Genomic DNA, 20,344 nt, shown 5'->3' with positions numbered 1-20,344 from the left:
TTCTCATTGTTCCCCTGTGTATGTCCACTCATGGCTTTCTCATTCTGATTTGTGGCCAGCTCCTCACTTCAGATCCTGGCCCACTCTATTGCCTTTCTCCCTGTTCTCATCAGCAGGGGTGCTGGATACCTACCTCAAATGCTCTTTTTAGGTTGGCTGGAAGATCATGAGACAAGGTGTTGTCATGTCCCCATCTCTCTGTTTGGCTTCACTGCCTGCATTCTCTGATCTTTCCTGAAAAGAAGTTCCTTCATAATCATAAGCCACCTTGGTGAAATGCATGGATGCCTATGTGCAACACTTATCCCCAGTCCAACCAACTCAGTAAAGCCTCAATTTCCAATTAAAGGGGCCCTTCCTTGAATCACTTCTTAAAGATGCCTATTCACTGAATGGACATGATGATAATTGGTAATAATTCAATATTAGTGAGTACCTGAAAAGACCTTAGCCTCACAGAGTGACAGTCTCCCATTTCCTCCTGGGCCATCTTCAGTCGTCCTGATGAATAACTGATCATTGCATCCTGATGTCTATGGTGGAGAAAGTGAGGCAGGAGATCTTGCAAAGCCCTTCAACACTAAAATAAAATCAACTGCATGTTATGTCATCATTTCCCTGATGTCATTATCCTCTTCAGAATCATAAGTCTCACTGAGAGGGTGGAATGCGTAGGGGACATGGATTATACAAGAAATAGCAAGATATGAGAAAATCAGAGAAAATGGGAAGATTTTAGCAATAAAATTCACAATGAAATAAGCAGGCCCAGGCCAATAATACACAAAATGAAGTCACTAATGCAAATGACAATAGCCCTGGCAGGAAGGCAAACCCATTTTAATTCCAAAGGCCAACCTTGATCCCAGACAATTATCTCCCAATTGCATACTTTCCATAGAGATGGGAATGCTGAGGGAACTTAAGGGACAGAATATTGTTCAGGGCCTCAGACCTGATCTTTGTCAGCTTTGTTGAACTATTTTTCTATATTCTGTGACTTCTGCCATGTTATCATGTCTGTGAATAGACAAATGTCTTGAGGGGCAGTTGTGGAAAGAGCTCTCCTTTCCTTGGGACATCCCTCAGCCTGGGTCTTCTTCTCTGAGAAACCCTTAGCGCCAAAGGTTTCCGACTGGGCTCACTGAACTCACTGACTCTGGGACTTCTTCAGTCGTTAAACTTGACTGCAGCTCAGGAAAGAGTGGCTGAATCTACAGGGGTGGGTATTGGCCTTCTTTGATATCACTGGGTCCTGGTGTTTCAAAGACCCTGCATCTAGGGTCTCCTTCCATCATGACCATCTTTGTAATTTGTGTTGAAACCTTTAAACTCACTGATTTTACTACTGGTTACTTCCTTGGATATTGTCTGCTATGAATTTGTGAGGGTCTCAGCTTCTGGTCTTCTTTTTAGCTACTAATTTCAGTATCTAGCTTGGTGGGTAGTCCTCAGTCATTTCCTCCTTCCCTTCCTCTAATTACAGCAGTTTTCATTGACTGGCCGGTTGTATTCTTATGATTTTCTCTTACTTGTCAGTCAATCAACATTTTTAAGGGACTCATTACAGCAGAAAACACTCAAAACACAAAAGAGGCAAGAGACAGTACCTGCCCTCAAGGACTTCACAGTGTAATGAGCAAACAAGTTTGGATAAAATGAAAATAATTGATATTATTAAATAATTTAAAACTTAGTAATTAAAAGAGACAAGTTTCCATAATAAAGAGAAATTGTACTTCTCTCATCCCCATATATTATTTTATTTTTGAATAAGACTCTTTCTAGTTTCGTGTAATTTTTAAGATTTAAAAAAAATAATTTGAGGTCCAATTTTTTCCACTTCTCCTTTGCTTCTTGTCTCTTTGAGATGGGAAGCAATTTGTTATAGGTAATACGGATACAATCATCTAGAATATATATCCATGATGATATCTAAAAAAATAAAATTAGGGAATGAGAGAGGAATATGTTGAGAGAAGAAAGGGAGATATGGAATGGGGCAAATTATCACTCATAAAAGAGGCAAGAAAAAGCTTATTCAATGGAGGAGAAAAGAAAGGAAGTGAGAGGGAAAAAATGAAGCTTACTCTCTTCACATTTTGCTTAAGGAGGGAATAACATGCTCACTCAGTTTGGTATGACAATCTATCTTACACAACAGGAAAGTAGGAGAGAAGAGGATTAGTAGGGTGAGGGGATGATCGAAGGGAGGGTGAATGGGAGAAGGGAGTAATTAGAAGTAAGCATTTTTTGGGGAGGGACAAGGTAAATGAGAGAATAGAATAAATGGGGGCAGGATAGGATGCAGGGAAAAATAGTTAGTCTTACACAACATGACTGTTAGGGAAGTCTGTTGCAAAACTACACATACATAGCCTATATTGAATTGCTTGCCTTCTCATTGGGTATGGGTGGGGAGGGAGGAAGGGAGAGAAGTTGGAATTCAAAGTATTAGGAACAAATGTGGAGAAATGTTTTTGCAGACAACTGGGAAATAAGAAATACAGGTAATAGGACATAGAAATCTATCTTGCCCTACAAGAAAAGAGAGAAAATGGGGACAAGGGAAGAGAGGGGTGTGATAAAGGGGAGGGCATATTGAGGGATGGGGTAATCAGAATGCAAGGTGTTATGGGGTGGGGGAGGGGAAAGATGGGGAGAAAATTTGGAATTCAAAATTTTGTGGAAATGAATGTTGAAAAGTAAAAATAAATGAACATTTAAAAAATGGATTTCAAAGAAGGAAAATTTAAGATATTAGTGTGAAGAGCCATAGGAAATTCTCCATCAGATGAGGAATGTGAACTAATATTAAAAAGGTTCGAAGAAAATATTGAGGGAAAAGTGTGGAAACATAACCACTACTAAAAGAAGAGGAGAAATTGTGAGAGATAGTAAAGAGTTAAATTTCCTCAGAAGTTGCTAAGCTGAAGAAGCCACTGAGGACAGGGGAGGGGGTCAGGGGGGTAGGGAAGCAAATTAGATAAAAGGGGCTAGCAGACTGCAGGTGGGCTCATCCCAATTTGTCAGTGGCCTTCAGAAAATGCCAGAATCAGGATAGTGGCTGAAAGCAGAAAGCTTTTCTTCCCTGTGCTTGCTTAATAAGTTACTTGCATATTGACTTCTCCTCCCAGGGGAGAGAAATAGCACAAATTAGGCACAATTCATATGTTAAAGAAAGGGGGGGAAACATATTAAGGAGGTATGTAATGGGTATGTAAAGAAGGTTGTGACCTAAAGGGGAACAGACCAATCGATCCTCTGATAGGAGGATTTACTCTCAATTAACAGTATAAAAAAATTTTGCTTCTGTATAAACTCCCTCCTTCTTAAGAGGGACGCTTTGACCACAGCGTTCAGTTGCTCTGAACTCTGCTGCAATGATTTTTGTGTGATAGCTTTTTAGTGTCAAAGGTGCTTCTAACACTAGTTAGCTGCTTTTTCTACAATGCATTATTGCACCCATTTCCCCACATCCTCTCTAGTATGTCATTTTCCTTTTCTGTAATCTTAAGTCAATCAGATGCATATGTCATAGTAACTCAGTTATTTTAATTTCCATTTCTCCAATAATTAATGGTTTAGAGCTTTTCTTAACGTGTCAATTGACTCCTTTGACTACTTCCTCTAAAAACTACCTATTAATATCTTTTTTACCATTTTTCAACTAGTATTTTAATCTTATTTTTAAAAATTTTATTCATTTCCTTATGTATTTTAGAAAAGACACCTTAGTCAGAAAAACATGCTGCAAAGATTTTATTTCTGAATTTCCTCTTTTCTTCCAATTGTAGATGCATGAGTTTTATTCTGCAAAACCTTTTTAATTTTATGTAATCAAAACGATCCATTCTACTTCCAGTAAACCTTTATCATTAACTCCTCCCCATTCATAGATCTGATAGGTTATTTCTTTCATGGTCCAATAATTTGATTATTATATTATCCTTTATGTCTAAATCATCTCTCAATTTTGATAGCATTACCTTGGTAGATGGCGTGAGATGTTGATGTCTATCTAATTCTGCCAGATAACTTTTCAAATTTTTCCAACAGTTTTTGTCCAATAATGAGCTCATGACCCAGAAGCTAGGATCTTTGTGTTTATTAAATGTAAGTTACTGCACTCATTTGCTTCTGTATATTGGCACCTAATCTGTTCCATTCATCAACCTCTCAGTTTCTTACTCGGGACCAAATTGTGTTACGGCTTTGTAGTATAATATGAGATCTGGTATTTTTAGTCTCCATTCCTTCCCATTTTTAATTTCACTGATTCCTTGGATATTCTTGAACTTTTCTTCCTCCAGGTGAATTTTGCTATGATTTTTTTAACTCTATAAAGAAGGTATGGCATGAAGAAGTAAAATAATTTGGGTAGTAACATCATTTTTCTCATGTTGGCTTGGCTTATTCATGGACAATGAGTAATTCTCCAAATGTTTGATCTGCCTTTATTTGTGAAAGAGCATTTTGTAATTGTGTTCATATACACTCACTTCCCATTATCTCCAGGAACAAATACACAAAGCTGTGTTGGACATTCAAATCCCTTCCTAACCTAGTTCCCTCCTACCTTTTCCACCTTCTTATACCTCACTGCACAATATATACTCTTTGATCTACTGACACTGGTCTCCTGACTGTTCCATGAATAAGAAAGTCCATCTCTAATTTCTGGATTTGCTCTCTCCATTTCCCCTGTCTCAAAAACTCTCCGTTCTCATCTCAGCCTAATGACTTCTTTGGCTTCCTTTAAGTACCAACTAAAATCTCATCTTCAGGAAGCCTTTCCCAGCCCCTATTAATTCTAATCACATCTCCTTGTTTCCTGCACCTCTCTTTGTCTCTATCTCTGTCTCTCTATCTCTGTCTCTGTCTCTCTGTCTGTCTCTCTCACACACACATATACACACACTTATATGTGTCTTTGTCATCTCTCCCACTTGACTGTAAGTTCTTTGAAGACAGTGACTGGTTTTGGGTCCTTTTGCATGCCTACTGTATAGCACGTTGTCTGATAGAATTCAACAAATGTTTATTAACTTACTGACTGAAAAGAAAATTTTCAAATTTCCAATCAGAAAATCATTGTAGAACAGAACACAAAGTTGTGCATCTCCTTGATGTATAAAGCTTGCTTTTCGCTCTAAATTTTTAATACATTCAATGGCAACTTTCTAAGGGGTCCTGCTTATCTGGCATTCCTTCTGGCTTTTTTTCATTCTTCTCTCATTTGTCTGGGAGGAAGGATTTGGAAACCTTATTCCTAGTCTCTCTACCTCACTGACTCTCCCATTTGCATTCAAATAAAAGAAAAACAAATCCTGTAACAAATATACACAGTTAAGCTCATGAGATTTCCCCATTGGGCACGTCTAGGTGTGTGTGTCTAATTCTGCATCTTGAGTTGATTCATCATCAGTGCTCTGGAATCATGTTTGATCATTACAGTGATCAGAAATTTTAAGTCTTTCACAATTGTTTGTCCTGATAATGTCATTATTATTTTAAAAATTATGGTTCCTCTCACTTTACTCTGTCAGTTCACAAATGTCTGGCAGATCTTTCTATGAAATCAAGCCTTTCACCATTATAATATTACATTCAATTCATATACTATAATTTATTTAGCCATTCTCCGTTTGTCAGATACCTGCTTAGCTTTTAATTCTTTGACACCATAAAAAATGTTGTAAATATTTTTAACACAGATGGGTTCTTTTCATTGTCTTTTATTTCTTTGGGATATGGACCTATAGTAATATTGATGAATCAAAGCGTTAACATAATATGGTAGTGTAGGTGGCTTAATTACAAGCTGCTTTCTTGAATGGCTACACAGGTTCCAAGTTCCCCAAGAGTGCGTAAATTTGCCTGTTTTCTCACAGCCCCTCCAACCCTTGTCATTTTCCCTTTTTTTTATCTTTGCTGATCTGAGAGCAGTCACGTGGAACCTCAGAGTCACTTTAATTCACTTTTTTTTTTTTTACTTATTTCAGATTTAGAACATCTTTCCACATGTTGGCACCAAGCGAATAGGCAGTACATGTGATGTTGGGAAGACCTGAGTTCAAATTCTATTTCAGACACTAGATATATGAACCTGGGCACAGAGCTCCTGTAGGAACAAACAGAATAATATTTGGAAAGCAGCACTTTGTGAAGCTTAAGGTGTTGTGGAAGTGCTAGCTTTTATTATCGCTGTTATCCTAATCACTCTTGCTATTAATAGGTTCCTGAAAGCTTAATTTTTTTCCCTTTTCAAAACAGCTTATTCAAGATTGGATATACAGAGCTTGTAGTAATGATGATAATCTAATGTTTGATAAACCAAAAGATCATTGCTTCTGGGATGACATCACTATAGGAAAAAAACTTCTGGGAAATATAGGGAAGCTGGAAAGGAGTTTTACAGAAACTTAATATAGACCAACATCTCACACCATATACCAAGTTAAAGTCAAAATGAGCATGTGATTTAGCCATAAAGGGTGGTCCTGTCAGGAAATTAGGAGAACCTGACTAATCTATGGATAAATAAGAGTTTATGACCGACAAAGTGATAGAGAACATTACAATATTTTAAATGGATTTTAGTTATGTGAAATTTAAGTAGTTATACACAAAAAGTCAATGCTGCAAAGTTTAGAAGAAAAGCAGAAAATTGGGTGAAATTTTTATGGCAAGTGTCAGTGATAAAGGCCTCATTTCTCAAATATATAAAGAACTGAATCAAATTTATAAGAACAAAAGTCATTCTCTAATTGGCAAATCATCAAAAGATATGAGCAGGAAGTTTTCAGATGAAGAAATCAAAACTATCTTTGGTCACATGAAAAAATGTTCTTAATCACTATTGATTAGAGAAATTCAAATGGAAAGAACGGTGAGATACCACCCCACAACTATCAGATCGGCATATATGACAAAAAATGGAAATGACAAATGTTAGAGGGCATGTGGCAAAATTGAGACACAATGCACACGGTAGGTGGAGTAGTGAACTGATTCAGTCCTTCTGAAGAGCAATCTGGAGCTCCACTCAAAGGGATTTAAAACTGTGCATAGGCTTTGACCTAGCAATACCACTACAAGTCTGTATGCCAAAAGATTAAAGGGGTGGAGGAAAGACCTATTTGTACAAAAGTACTTATAGTAACTTTTTTTTTTGGTGGCAGAAAATTAGAAATTGAAAGGATGTCCATCAATTGGGGAAGGACTGAGCAAGCTGTGGTATATGATTATTGTCTGGTTCTGGGTCTCAGGGAGGAAGAAGAAGGACACAAGGCTGGCAGTGATGGCTAGCATGGCAAAGATGATCTGAGGCATGACTGCAATATTGTGCCTGAGTGTATTCAGTACTGGGGCCAGCATCGCCCCAATCCTATCTACCGTGCAAATGAATCCTCTACATGTGGTCCTGTCAGGGCAGAGGAAATCTGATTGTCCCAGACTTAACACCTCAAGAAGTTTCTGCTCTTTGGAGGCCTTCAATGAAAGGCTGGACAGCCATTTGCTGGGGGCATAGTGTAGGGATTCTTTCATTCATCAGTTGGATTAGAAGGCCTTTGACATCCTATCCAAGTCTCAGATTCTGTGGTTTCACACAACTCCTAGACCAACCACTCTTAAATATCCCTTTTCCTCCCCTAGCAGAGTCTGCCTCTTCCCAATCAATGTTTCCCTTTCTAGATACTCACAAACCATATTTTGAATGGTTCATTCTAGAATTATCTTGGAATCTATGTTAAGCTTGTTGACTGAGAGTTTTCAGACTATGTTCCCTTCTCTGTTTCAAAATTAAATCATATGTCCTCCTCTAATCTTGTGGCACATTTCCTGCTCTCTGTTATCATCAATAATCACTCACTAAGCTCAGCCGTCACTGCAGTATGACTTTTTCTTTTAGGACACAAGGATGCAATTCATGTGAGCCCAGTCAATTGAATTCATCAAGGGCATCCAAGGTGTTCTCTTGATGTCTCTTACTTTTCTTGGTGACAGCCAGTCACATGCTTGCAAAGATTTAATAGAAAGCTCTCGAGAAAAGATCAGTCCCTATGGGGAGACTTTTCTCTACACACATTCACATGTTGGGTTGCATCAGACTGAGGTACTGTGCATGCTCATAAGGGCAGTGTTCCTATTGTCCATTCCCTGTTTATTATCTCTTTTTTCACATGATAATGACAATAATAACTAGGTTTTTAAGATTGACATAGGGCTTTACATGTGTCATCTCATTTGATATTCCTAAGAACTTTGGGTTGTAGGTGCTCTTATTATCCCCATTTTACAGATGAGGAACCTGGGGGAAAGAGAGGTCAACTGATTTCCTCGTGGTCAGACAGCTAGTCAGTACCTGAGGCTAGATTTGACCAGACTCTAGGTCCAGCGCTTTATCTATTATACTACCAAGGTGCCCCCAATGACATGGCTAAATCTTTGTGAATCTTTAAAGTTGCTGAATTAATGGTAGCTACTATAATGCTAGGACACTGGTTTGCCTTCACACATATATTCCAAGTTCATGTTCAAACCAGGGGGGAGGTAAGAGAGAGATCAAATTTCCTGATGCCCACAGTCTTGTTGGCATTGCCCTTTCATCCTGCTACTTCATGCTGAAAAGCTGAAGCTGCTGTTTTAGCTTGCCTAATTGTTGGACTTTATTCTAGTTCAACTTCTAAAGAAATAGCTCGATGCGCTTCACCTTACATCCTCCTCGGAGAACTCTCTGTGACATGGACGATACTCTGGGTCTTCATTGACCACAGGAGATAGAAGCCATGGTGGCCCCTACTAAGCCAGAAGAATTCCTGTGTGGGTCCAGGGTTGATCTCTAACTTTTATGTCTGAGAACCAACTTAGATTGTTTGAGGTGACCAATGCCCAGGTTGCTTTCAAGGAAGATGGAAGTTTTTGTCCAGAGCCAAAGGAAGGGCTGAGAGAATGATCTTCTAAATATGAGAGGAGCTGATACTGGTGTGTGTGTGTGTGTGTGTTTGTGTGTGCTGTTTCAACCTGGTTATGGTAGAGAGATCCTCAGACACAGGTAATATCCCTGGCATGTCTCCTGGAGGATCTGGTCTATTGATTCTTTCTCTATCCTCCCCTTTTCCCAGAAATGACAGCAATTGCTTCTTTATCCCCAAATTCTCTGTCCTACCTGACTACTGTGGGTAGGAGCTCTGTAGAACAGACAAAGATAGTGGAACTACAGACCCCAGTGCAGGTGATTAGTAGCATTGCTAAAACCACACGCAAAATTCCTATAAAGCAAAAGACAAAATCATATCAATAAATCAAAGTTCAACACATCTTGGAGTCATTCATTCATTTCTTCACCATCTCAATTCAAATACTCTTCCATGTAATTATCTCTCAACTTATTCCTCTATTCATTATTTTCATCTGCCTACCCACCCATTTATCCTAACAGTATTTATTACACGCAGTTAAGTGGTGTAGGCATAGAATGCTAAGTTTGGAGTCAGGAAGTTCTGAGTTCCAATTCTGCCTTAAAATGGACTAGGTGACTCTAGCCAAGTCATTGAACCTGTCTCAGCCCAGTTTCCTCATCTGTAAAATGGTGATCTTGGCATCTGCTTGGCAGGGTTGTTGGGAGGAACAAATGACATGATACATGTAAAGAAATTTCCAAACCTTAAAGTGCTCTCTAAATGGTAGCTGTTATTTGTTTGTTTCATCTAGCAAATGGTCAATATTTATTGTGGCATTACCGTGTGTGAAGCTCTGTGCTCTTAGCTCGGGGAGTACTATAAAGATGAATTGCTTTAAGGAACTCTGTAAATGTGAGTTCAAAATACATAGCAGCCATTTATTCATCATTTACTTAATTCTTTTCTTCATCCTATCTATCCATCTCTATCTCTCTATTTAACCAGACATCTATATATCTATGTATCTATCTAGCCATACAGCTTGCTATCCACTCATCCATCTACTGACCTAGCTCTCTATATCTATCTACCTATTAGTCAATGAATCAATATATCTATCATTCCTCTCTCTAACATCCCTGTCTCTCTCTATCTTTCTATTCACCCATCCATATGTTCATCCATGTATCTACTCATCCATCTATTGATCTATCTATCCATCTATATTCATCTATCTACTCATCATTCCTCTTTATCTCATCATCTATTGTGGCCTGGGTTCGAGCCCTGGTTCTGCCATTTATTAGCTCTGCAGCTTTGGGTAATTTGGTTGTCCTCTCTGAGCCTATTTCCTCTTCTTTAAATGAGAATGTTGGGATGTCAACATGGCATTGGATACCATTGGAACTAGAAGACCTTAGCTTAAATTCCACCTCTGGGGTAGATTACTTGTGTGACCTTGAGCAAGTTGCATAAATACTCTGGGCCTCAGTTTCCTCATTTGTAAAAAATGGGATTTTGATTAGAGGGCCTCTGAGGTTTCTTCTGCTCTAGATCTATGATATTGTGAGTCAGAGGTCTCATACATTTAGTTTTCATTGTAACCAGGAATAGGGACCATACTTATGATTTCATCCTTAGGCAGTGGTATAAGGAATACCCAGGTAAAGAAATATATTCTACTCAGATTGGTCTTTTCTCTGCAGTCTATAGTCTATAAGTTGCCAGGTACACTGAGGAGTTGTGACTTGCCCAGGGTCACACAGACAGTAGCCATGGGATAAGACTTGAACTCAATCAGTCAATGAGCATTCACTAAGCACTTATCACATGTGAGGCACTCTGCTTAGTGCTGGGAATGCAAAGAAAGGCGAAAAGGAGATCCTCCTTGCCCATAAGGAGCTCACATTCTAATGATGGACATGGGGACAACTATGCATACAACAGATGTACATTGCAAAGGGGAGGTACTTCCTGATTTTGAGAGCAGATTTCCGTCCCTTTTGCCTCTAGGGTCATAACACTCAAGGGTCCCATAATGACCATTCATTCCTGTTCTAAGATCTTTGTGTTCTAAGTTTGAAGGTTTAATGAAGAGAAGCAGAGGTACAGCCTTTCCCCCTACAGTCCCTTGGCAGAATCTAGACCCTTAGTCCCAGATTCACTTCAGTGTCCCTATTCTCTGAAGTGGGAGGTAGACAGGGAGGGGGATATTTGAGCAGCCCAGGGAGACCACATCCAACTCAGCCTTAAGGAAGGGAAATGAGCTTCTCCTCAAAAATGACGATAATAACAAAAATATAACATATTTATATAAGTTCTACCATGTGCCAGGCACTGGGCTGAGCACATGACAAATATTATCTGACAAAATTTCTTGAGATAGGTGATATTACTATCCCCATTATACAGATGAGGAAATAGAGGTAGGAAGAAGTTAAGTGACTTGTACAGGGTCATCTATCTGTGAGATATTTGAGACTGGATTTGAACTCAAATCATACTGACTCCAGAACCGGTCTCCATCAGGCCACTTAGCTGCATCTGATCCTATGCTATTCCTACTCCTTCTTTCCTCCTTTCCTCAAAGCGTCCCCTCTTACCTTGTGGCAGAAAAGCAGTGGCAAATATGAGTAGTCCAGCAAGAAGGAGGCAGGACACAGATATTGTTTGACAACCAAGGTGGCTCATGAAGAAGAGGGCCCTGAGGCTGCTTAGGAAGGTGGAAACTCCAAAAAGAACCTGCACCATTTGAATATTGCTTCCCAAGTTCTGAAGATCCAGCCCGAGCCCATAAATAAGCATCCCTGTTGTGAAACTGCAGCAGACAATGGGGAAGCAGAGAAATCCATCACACCTGAAGCCCAGAGCTCACTAGTAAATGCAGTTCAATTCAATGAGCCTTTATTAAACTCCTGTTGGGTGCTAGGGTCTATACTAGGTGCTAGGGACATAAACCGCCCAAGGAGTTTGTATTTCGCTGGGGGTGGCAATGCCCTATGCACACGGTTAAGTGATGGCCAGATAAATTCAGGAAGGCAAAAGGATCATTAAGTGGGGTGACCCAAAAAGGCTTCAGGGGAGCCAGTTCCTGTGGCTGAGTCTTGAAGGCAGCCAAGAATTTCAGAAGGCAAAGGTGAGCAGGAGTGTGTTCTAAGTATGAGGAACCACACATAGAAAGACAGAGAGTGGTGAGATGGAATCCCTAGTTCAGGAAACATCAAGAATGTCCTTTGGGTTGTAACACAGAAGAATGAAGAATTGTGATTTGTTTCTTTAATAGAATTTTACTTTTCCCAACTTCATTGAAAAATAATTTTTAAAATTAATAATTTTTTAAAAACTTTAGATTTCCAAATTCTCTCTCTCTCTCTCTCTCTCCCTCCCTCCCTCTCTCTCTGTCTGTCTCTGTCTCTGTCTCTGTCTCTGTCTCTGTCTCTCTCTCTGTCTCTCTCTCTCTCTCTCTCTCTCTCTCTCTCTCTCTCCCTCTCAGATAGTAAACAATCTGATAAAAGTTATACACGTGCAGTTATATAAAACATGTCCATAGTCACTTTGTGGAAGACAAAGTAAGAAAGAAGGAAAGAAGGAAAGAAAGAAGGAAGGAAGGAAGAAAGGAAGATTAAAATAGTATGCTTTGATCTGCATTCAGTTTCCATCAATTCTTTCTCTGGAGGAAGAAAGCATTTTTCTTCATGAGTCCTTGGGAATTATTTTGCATCAATAGATTGCTGAGAACAGCTAAATTACTCATAGTTTTTCATTATACAATAGTGCTGTTACTGTGTACAATGTTCTCCTGATTCTGTTCATTTCACTTTTATCAGTTCATGTAAATTTTTTCCCGGTATTTTGAAAGCATCCTCCTCATTATTCCTTGTGCCACAGGAATGTTCACCACAATTATATACCACAAATTTTTCAGTCATTCCCTAATTGATCAGAATCTCCTCAGTCTTCTATTCTTACCTAACAGAAAAAGGACCTGCTATAAATATTTTTGTACAAATACACCTTCCCCCCATTTTTATCTCTTTGGAATACAGATCTACTAGTGGTATTCCTGGATCAAGCGGTATGCACAGTTGTATAGCCCTTTGGGCATAAATCCAAATTACTTTTTAATACGGTTGCATCAGTTCACAACTCCACCAACCATGTATTAGTAGCCCACTTTTCCCATATCCTCTCCAAATTTATCATTTTCTATTTCTGTTTTATGACACAATTTGATGACTGTGAGTTGGTGCCTGAGAGTTGTTTTAAGTGGCATTTATCTCATCAATAGTGATTTATAGCAGTTTTTCATGTGACTATAGGTAACTTTGATTTCTTTCTCTGAAAACTTCCTGGTCTTATTCTTTGACTGTTTATCAGTTGGGGAATGACTGTTATGCTTATTAATTTAACTCAGTTCTCTATATACTTGAGAAATGAAAGCTTTGTCAGAGAAAATTGCTGTAAATTTCTCCACCCCAGTGTTTTGGTTGCATTGGTTTTGTTTGTACAAGATCTTTTAAATTTTATGTAATCAAAATTATCTATTTTACATTTCATAATACTCTCTCTATATTGTTTAGTTCTAAATTCTTCCTTTTTATATATGTCTTACGAGAAAACTATTCCATGCTGTCTTAATCTGCTTATTTATTATTACACAGTTTATGTGTAAATCAAGTACCCATTTTGATTTTGCCTTGTTATATAGTATGAGGTTTTGGTGTATGAATACTTTCTATGATACTATTTTCCAGTTTTCCCATCAGTTTTTGTCAAATAATGATTTTTTTTGTCCTAGAAGCTTTGAGTTTGTTGAACCCTAAATTACCTTGGCTTTTTTACTAAAATGTAGTGGTATCTTATCTATCCTACTGATCCACCACTGTATTTCTTAGTCATTACCAGACTGTTTTTGATAATTACCACTCTACAATACAGTCTGATGTTTGTTTCCTAGACCATCTTCCTCTATATTTTTTCATTGATTCCCTTGATATTCCTGAGGTTTTGTTCTTCCAGGTGAATTTTCCTATTTTTTTCTAGCCATATACAATAATTTTTGGTAATTTCATTGATATGACACTGAATAAGTAAGTTAATTCAGGTAAAATTGTCATTTTCATTATATTCTTATTATATATGGTTTGGTCTAACCATGAACAATTAATAATCTTCCAGTTGTTTAGATCTGACTTCGTTTGTGTGAAAAATATTTGGTAATTGTGTTCACATAATTCCTAGGCTTGTCCTGACAGGTCGTCTCAAAAGTATTTTATATTACCTACATTTATTTTAAATGGAATGTCTCTATCTGTTGCTGTTGAACTTTATTGTAAATATATAGAAATGCAGACAATTTTATCAGTTTATATTATATCCTGCAACTTTACTAAAGCTGTCATTATTTTGACTAGCTTTTTAGTTGATTCTCTAAGATTTTCTACGCATCTGCAAATCATCATCATCATCATCATCGCCAAGATTTATATAGCGCTTTAAAGGTATCTAGGAGGGAGGGAGGGGAGAAGACAGGTGGAGAGGAGTGTATGATGAATCAGGTTCTAATCACGAATTAGGTATAAGGAGATGTGATGTCTCTGGTCTCAGAAAGAAAAAAACAACAGTGGAGCAGATGAGGAGTAGGAGGAAAAGATTGGAATGGGAAGGAGGGCAGAAAGGAGACCTTAGTCTCAAAGTAAGAGGGGGTTCTACTAATGAATCCTATTATGAGTATATGGAGATAGTTGGATAGGGAGATGAAGAGTTTACACTGGATGAAGTCTGACAGTTTGGTGCTTGAAAAGATTACTTGTCCAGAGAAGGTTAGACTTGGAACCTCTGGGGTCGTCTGACACCTGCAGGCATCAAAAAGCATGAATATAAGGAGAAAAATTCCAGGTAAATGTAGAAAAAAATGATCAAGAAGAGAAGACATAGACCAATAGTGGTGGATTATCACTACCATGGGGCACAGCATTGTCTGACACCTGCAATAACTGGCATTATTCTGAGAGGGAGGCACAATGGAAAGAGGGAATCTATGGGCAAAGTCCTACAAGCCAGTGGTGGAAAAAACCTGTTAGAATGAATTCCTTAGATGCTTCAATTGCCAGGTGAATACAGACAAAAGAGAGAAACCAGACAATTAGAGGTGTTAAGAATCAGAGAATGAGGGTCTAGAGTAAAGAAAAAGAGAAGGTAGATAATAAAGAGAATGAAAATAGGTTGCAAAGTGAAATTTTAAAAAGTAACGAGAAGAACTAGCTGAACTGGGGGAGAGGAAGGGAAAATCAACTTGACTGGGAGCAAGAAGTATAGAATGAGATAAAAGTGAGACAGAAAAGAGAAATAATAAATAAAACTCTGAAGGCAAAGTGGTAACAAAGAAGTAGAGAGCTAGTGCAAACAGGGTCACCTTTAAAAAAAGATCAAAGGAAAGTAACTGAAGGAATGTAATACTATGCTTACAGCAGAGGAGGGGGGAAAGTCTCAATGTGAAAAATATTCCTAATTTTAGAGAAAGGTAGAGGAAAACATAAAGCTGACTCATAACTATAAATGTAAATGGTTGAAATAATCCAAGAAAATGAAAAAGAATAACAGATTACATGAGAAAACACAGTCCTGCCACCTGTTGTTTGGAAGAAATGAAGAAAAATCCCCCAAGATATACACAAATTTAAAATGAGGGAATGGGCAGTATTTACTGGGCATTAAATGAATACCAAAAGCAGAAATTGTCATTATTCTATCAGACAAAGCAAGAATGTTCAAGAATTTTAAAAAGGATAAACAAGGAAATTATATTATACTGAAAGGAATAATAGATAAAAAATATAAGTACGAAACAGACATGAAACAAATGCCTTAACTTCCAAACTCATAAAGTAGACATCTGACTTTTAAGAAGTCAGATAGTGACTCAACAGTGATAGGAGACTTTAATAACTCTTACCACTTTGGGATAAATCTCAGAAAAGGTAAGTACAAGAAAAATGTGGAACTCAACAGGTTTCTGGTGCAACTAAAGTCAAAAGACATGAGATTTTCTAAACAGGAGAGAAAAAGAATATTTCTCCATGCTACATGAAACTTTTAAAAAGTTGACCATATTCTAAGGTACAGAGAAATTGCAAACAAACAGAAAAAAGAAGATATAGGTAATACATCCTCTACAGATCATAATCCAATAAAAATAAGGATTGATTCAGACATTGTAAATGCACTACTAAATATAAACTTGATAAAGAAATCTTAAATAATGAGTCGAAAGGAGTAATCATAGAAACAATAATCACATAATTATTATTAACTGTATATAATATGACCCCATGATTATTAATAATTAATATTTCTAATAAAAATCATTAATTTAAATTAATTTATTAAACACATGAAATCCATTAAAATAATAAAAATCTATAATATAAATAAATAACATTTCTAAAATTCAGTGATAATGGTGAACCAATTTCTGATATGTACCTAAAGCAGTCATCAAAGGGAAAATCAGATAGTTTTATTAACAAAATAGAAACTTCATAACAGAACTGAAGGTAGAATGACCTATGCCAAGACCTAGTGACGCTGTCATTAGAGATTTTTTAGCAGAAACTGGATAAGTGTTAGTGCAGCTAAGGTGAGGAACACTGGTGAGTGAATTTCTTAAAGTCAGGTAGAGTTAGATGACTTCAGAAGGTTTTCTAACTCTTTGTTGTTGTTGAGTCATTTCAGTCATGTCTGACTCTTCATGACCCCATTGGGGATTTTCTTAGCAGAGATATTGGGGTGGTTTCCCATTTCTTTCTCTACCTCATTTTACAGATGATGAAACTGAGGTGTACATGCTTAAATGATTTGCTCAGGGTCACACAGCTAGAAAGTGTGTGAGTCCTGATTTGAACACAGCAAGATGAGTGTTTCTTCTCCAGGGCTGGCCCTCTGTCCACTGTGACACGTAGATCTAAGATTCTACAGTTCTGTGAGTCACTAATAGAAGATTGTAGCTCAGCCTCTCTATTTCTACTACCCACTTATGTTATCTATCTGAGGGATTCTTTTGGGGGTGCCTGTAGGCTTTAATATTCCTCACACATTATAGGGAACATACCCTTCAAAGGACATACAGAGGACTCTTGTACACAGGACTGGAAAGCAGACCAAATCCAGGATTGTGAGACATGTCTGTGCTGGAGTCAGCTCCATTTCCATGGTGGATCTCAAAGCCTTTAGGGAGAAGAGCCAAGGATAGAGTTAGTCTGAAACTAAGAATGTGGAAGAACAGAAGAAAGGAGCAGGAAGGTTTGAGTTGGTAAGAGATTCTAGGCAGGTACTGGAACCAAGTGAGAGCTCATTGACTATGACCCTAACGCCTTGTTAAGCTGTTCCTTACACCAATGACAAGTTGTATAGCACTATGCCCAGTGAGCGATGCCTGTAACCACAGCCTCAGGGGATTACCCTGGATAAACCTCAGGTTCTGCATGATCAGCAGAGACAACAGGCTGGGCCCATGTCTGTCACTACAACATGAGGTGTGCATGTATGTTCAGAAGATGCTCCTCCACGGTACTTCTGACATCCAGCTTAGACATAAACGTAGCATTCAGTAGAACATCAGTGCATATAAAGAAAACTTTATTGACAATGTATCATAGGTACTTTCAGTATCAGATGGCTAAATGTTTTTCAGAACTCAATCAACTTAATCCATACATATGCCTCATATAATCAAACAATCATCACAGTAGAAAATATCAGCTTTAGCCCTGACTGTGTAGTAAAAAAAAACAAAACAAAACAAAACAAAAAACTGCCTTCAAATCTTGCCATATTGATTGTCTTGGTGTAGACTAAGCAAGTCACTTTTTCTCTCTGGGCCTGAGTTTTCTCATTTGTAAAATGAGGGGTTTGAGCTAGAAAGCCTTTGAGGTCCCTTCCAGCTTCACCTCTATCATTATGTGGTCCCTCAACGCATTCTGATCACCCACGTTCCTTCTGTGTGTTCCTCTCCATGCATATGTAGTAGAACAGAGAGAATGCTGACTCTAGAGTCAGAAACCTGGGTCCAGATCCCTCTGCTAATAGCAGTGTGAACCTGTGCAGATCTCTAAATCATTTCCTCCTCTGTTAAAAGAAGGGCTGGACAGGGTGGCCTATAGAGACCCTCTATAGGGATTTATAATTATTTGATATTACTTGCCCTATTCATGTCCACTCCACATATCGACACTGTCTGTTACAGTTGGTGAAGGTGTTCTCCAGGTTTGTGGGGAAAATATGACACTGCCTTATTATACTGATTCATTAAATGCCTTTGCTTTGGCTTGTGTTCTGTGATTGAACAACACAGGAAACCATACCAGCGCGGGCTCATGAGCTGTGGTTTTGAGGGGCTGCAGCTCCACAGAGAGAACACCATGCTTCTGTAGAATGTTCCCCTCCTCCTTGCACCTGGACAGAAGGCTGAGGTTTTAGCTTGGGCAAAGGGCATTTTTCTTTCAACTGCTGTTTGAATCCATCCCACAGTTATCCAAAATATAGGAACCAGGGGAGATCTGATCTGCTTCCCCATACATGAGTTAGGAAAATTTCCCTAGGAGCTACATATAGATGAAGAAACTGAGGCCTGAAAGATTAAGGGACTTGCCCCCAATGACCCAGCCAGGATGTGGCTGGGGAAGGATTCAAAGTCATATCTACTTAATGAAAACTTCCGTGTTCTATCCACATTGCCTTCAGGGACTGGCTTTGGTGCCACCTTGTGCTCCTGTAATTTCCTATCACACAAATCATTAAACTCCTTTCACATCAATTTCATTAAGACTCTTTCTCTAAATTTGTCCTATGTGAGTAGGTGATCCTTGGTAGTCTCAGTCTCAGTCAAGGCTGCTCTGGGACCAGAGGAAGGCAGGGAATAAGCAGTTGTTCAGGACCGACTGTGTGGAAGCACTGTGATAAGTGGTTTACAAATAAAAATGCAGTTAATATTTATTTATATAATTATCCCACCAACCATTTTACATTGTCCCTTTATGAAATGGTAGGGCAAGGGTTAAACCGCTGAGCAAAGATAGAAATGGGAGGAAACAAACCAGAAAGAGTCAGCAAGAGGGAATATGGCTGATAGTGTTTCAGACAGGAGGGTGGAAGGGTATAGGGCTGCTGAGATCTTCTTAAACCAGAGGGAAGGAGAAAACCCTCTTCACCCTCCTCCATCAATTCCTCCTCACACCTTCCCTTAGTTCAGGTACCTCTTCTCCCACTCTGGTTTCTGTCTCTGTCACAGCTAGGAAACCCCCAAAATTGATGTCCTCAAACTTTCTATGAAGTAACCTTAATCATCAAGTCCTGTACTTGTCCAGTATGGATTAAAGTATCCACACCCATATGTTACTTCTCCCCTGAGTCTTGGAGGAGCATCATAAGAGATGGCCCTTTCCTGTTGACAGGCCCCTGGCTACTGGGCTTCACTTGAAAGGCCACCATTTCCCATATCCCAGCCCTGGCTATTTCCCCTCTCACCTCTACAGTCAAAAATCCATTGATTTTTGCAATTTTCTGAGCACATTTAAGGAATCATTGTACTTCTTGTGGACAATCAGCCACCCAGCAGACTCTGGCAACCACCTGATTAAATAGTGAAGGACAGATGCAGTTAATTCTCTACTTTCTCCTTGTTCAAAATCACATTTCCTGTATCTAGCAGAATGACGTTCTTTTTAAAAATTTCACTTTACGTTCTTTAGCCTACAAAAGGAAGCACATGTGTAAAAGCTTTCATCTCCAGTTATGCCACATACCTCTGACAAGATGGCCAGAGTTACTGATCAGTGGGAACCCTTCTTGCTTTTTTTCTTTAAATGAGTCAGGATGGGTTTTTGCTTTTGGCTCAAATCATACCTCCCCAATAGATGATCAAAGAGATCTATCAGGAAAAACTGCTAATATTCTCAATAGAATAGACAGCATTTAAATCACTCTTTCATTCCTAGAAGCTCTAAGTGGGAGAGAAAATCCTCCTCCTCTATTCTATGGGCACAACTCAGCAAGAATTCCCTTCTTGTATCAGCAATGCAAATGCAGAGAGGAGAATTACATCATTTGGGTATATTTTGAATCACTGCCCAGGAAATAGACAACTCCATCAATTCTAAGAGAAGATCGTCTGATCTTTTCTATTAAAATATTTTGTTCCCTTGATTTTCAGGCTTTCCCATAAACCCTCTCCATTCTCTTATTACTCTAGTAAAAGAAAAAAAATAGGTAAGTTTAACAAGTCTAGCATCACTTTGTCACAATTTCAAGGTTAAAACAAATGCTTCCTGTATTCATCTAACATTTCATCCTCACGGTCTTTATTAGGAAGATTAAGGCATTGTTTAATAATCCCTCTTAACATTGCAAATACAAATTTCTTTCTTGATCATCCATCCAGA

The 20,344-nt window shown here is 38.4% G+C and overlaps 1 pseudogene; it reads right to left on the bottom strand.

Moving 5' to 3' along the window:
* Positions 1-7,188: 7,188 nt before the first annotated feature.
* The window catches only part of LOC140523416 (solute carrier family 22 member 11-like), a 32,432-nt pseudogene continuing 19,276 nt past the window's right edge, over positions 7,189-20,344 (bottom strand).

This window comes from Notamacropus eugenii, chromosome 2 (genome assembly GCF_028372415.1).
Source record: "Notamacropus eugenii isolate mMacEug1 chromosome 2, mMacEug1.pri_v2, whole genome shotgun sequence".
Classification (NCBI taxonomy): Eukaryota; Metazoa; Chordata; class Mammalia; order Diprotodontia; family Macropodidae; genus Notamacropus; species Notamacropus eugenii.
The sequence above is the reverse complement of the archived record's forward strand: the minus strand, read 5'-3'. Positions and strand labels throughout refer to the sequence as shown.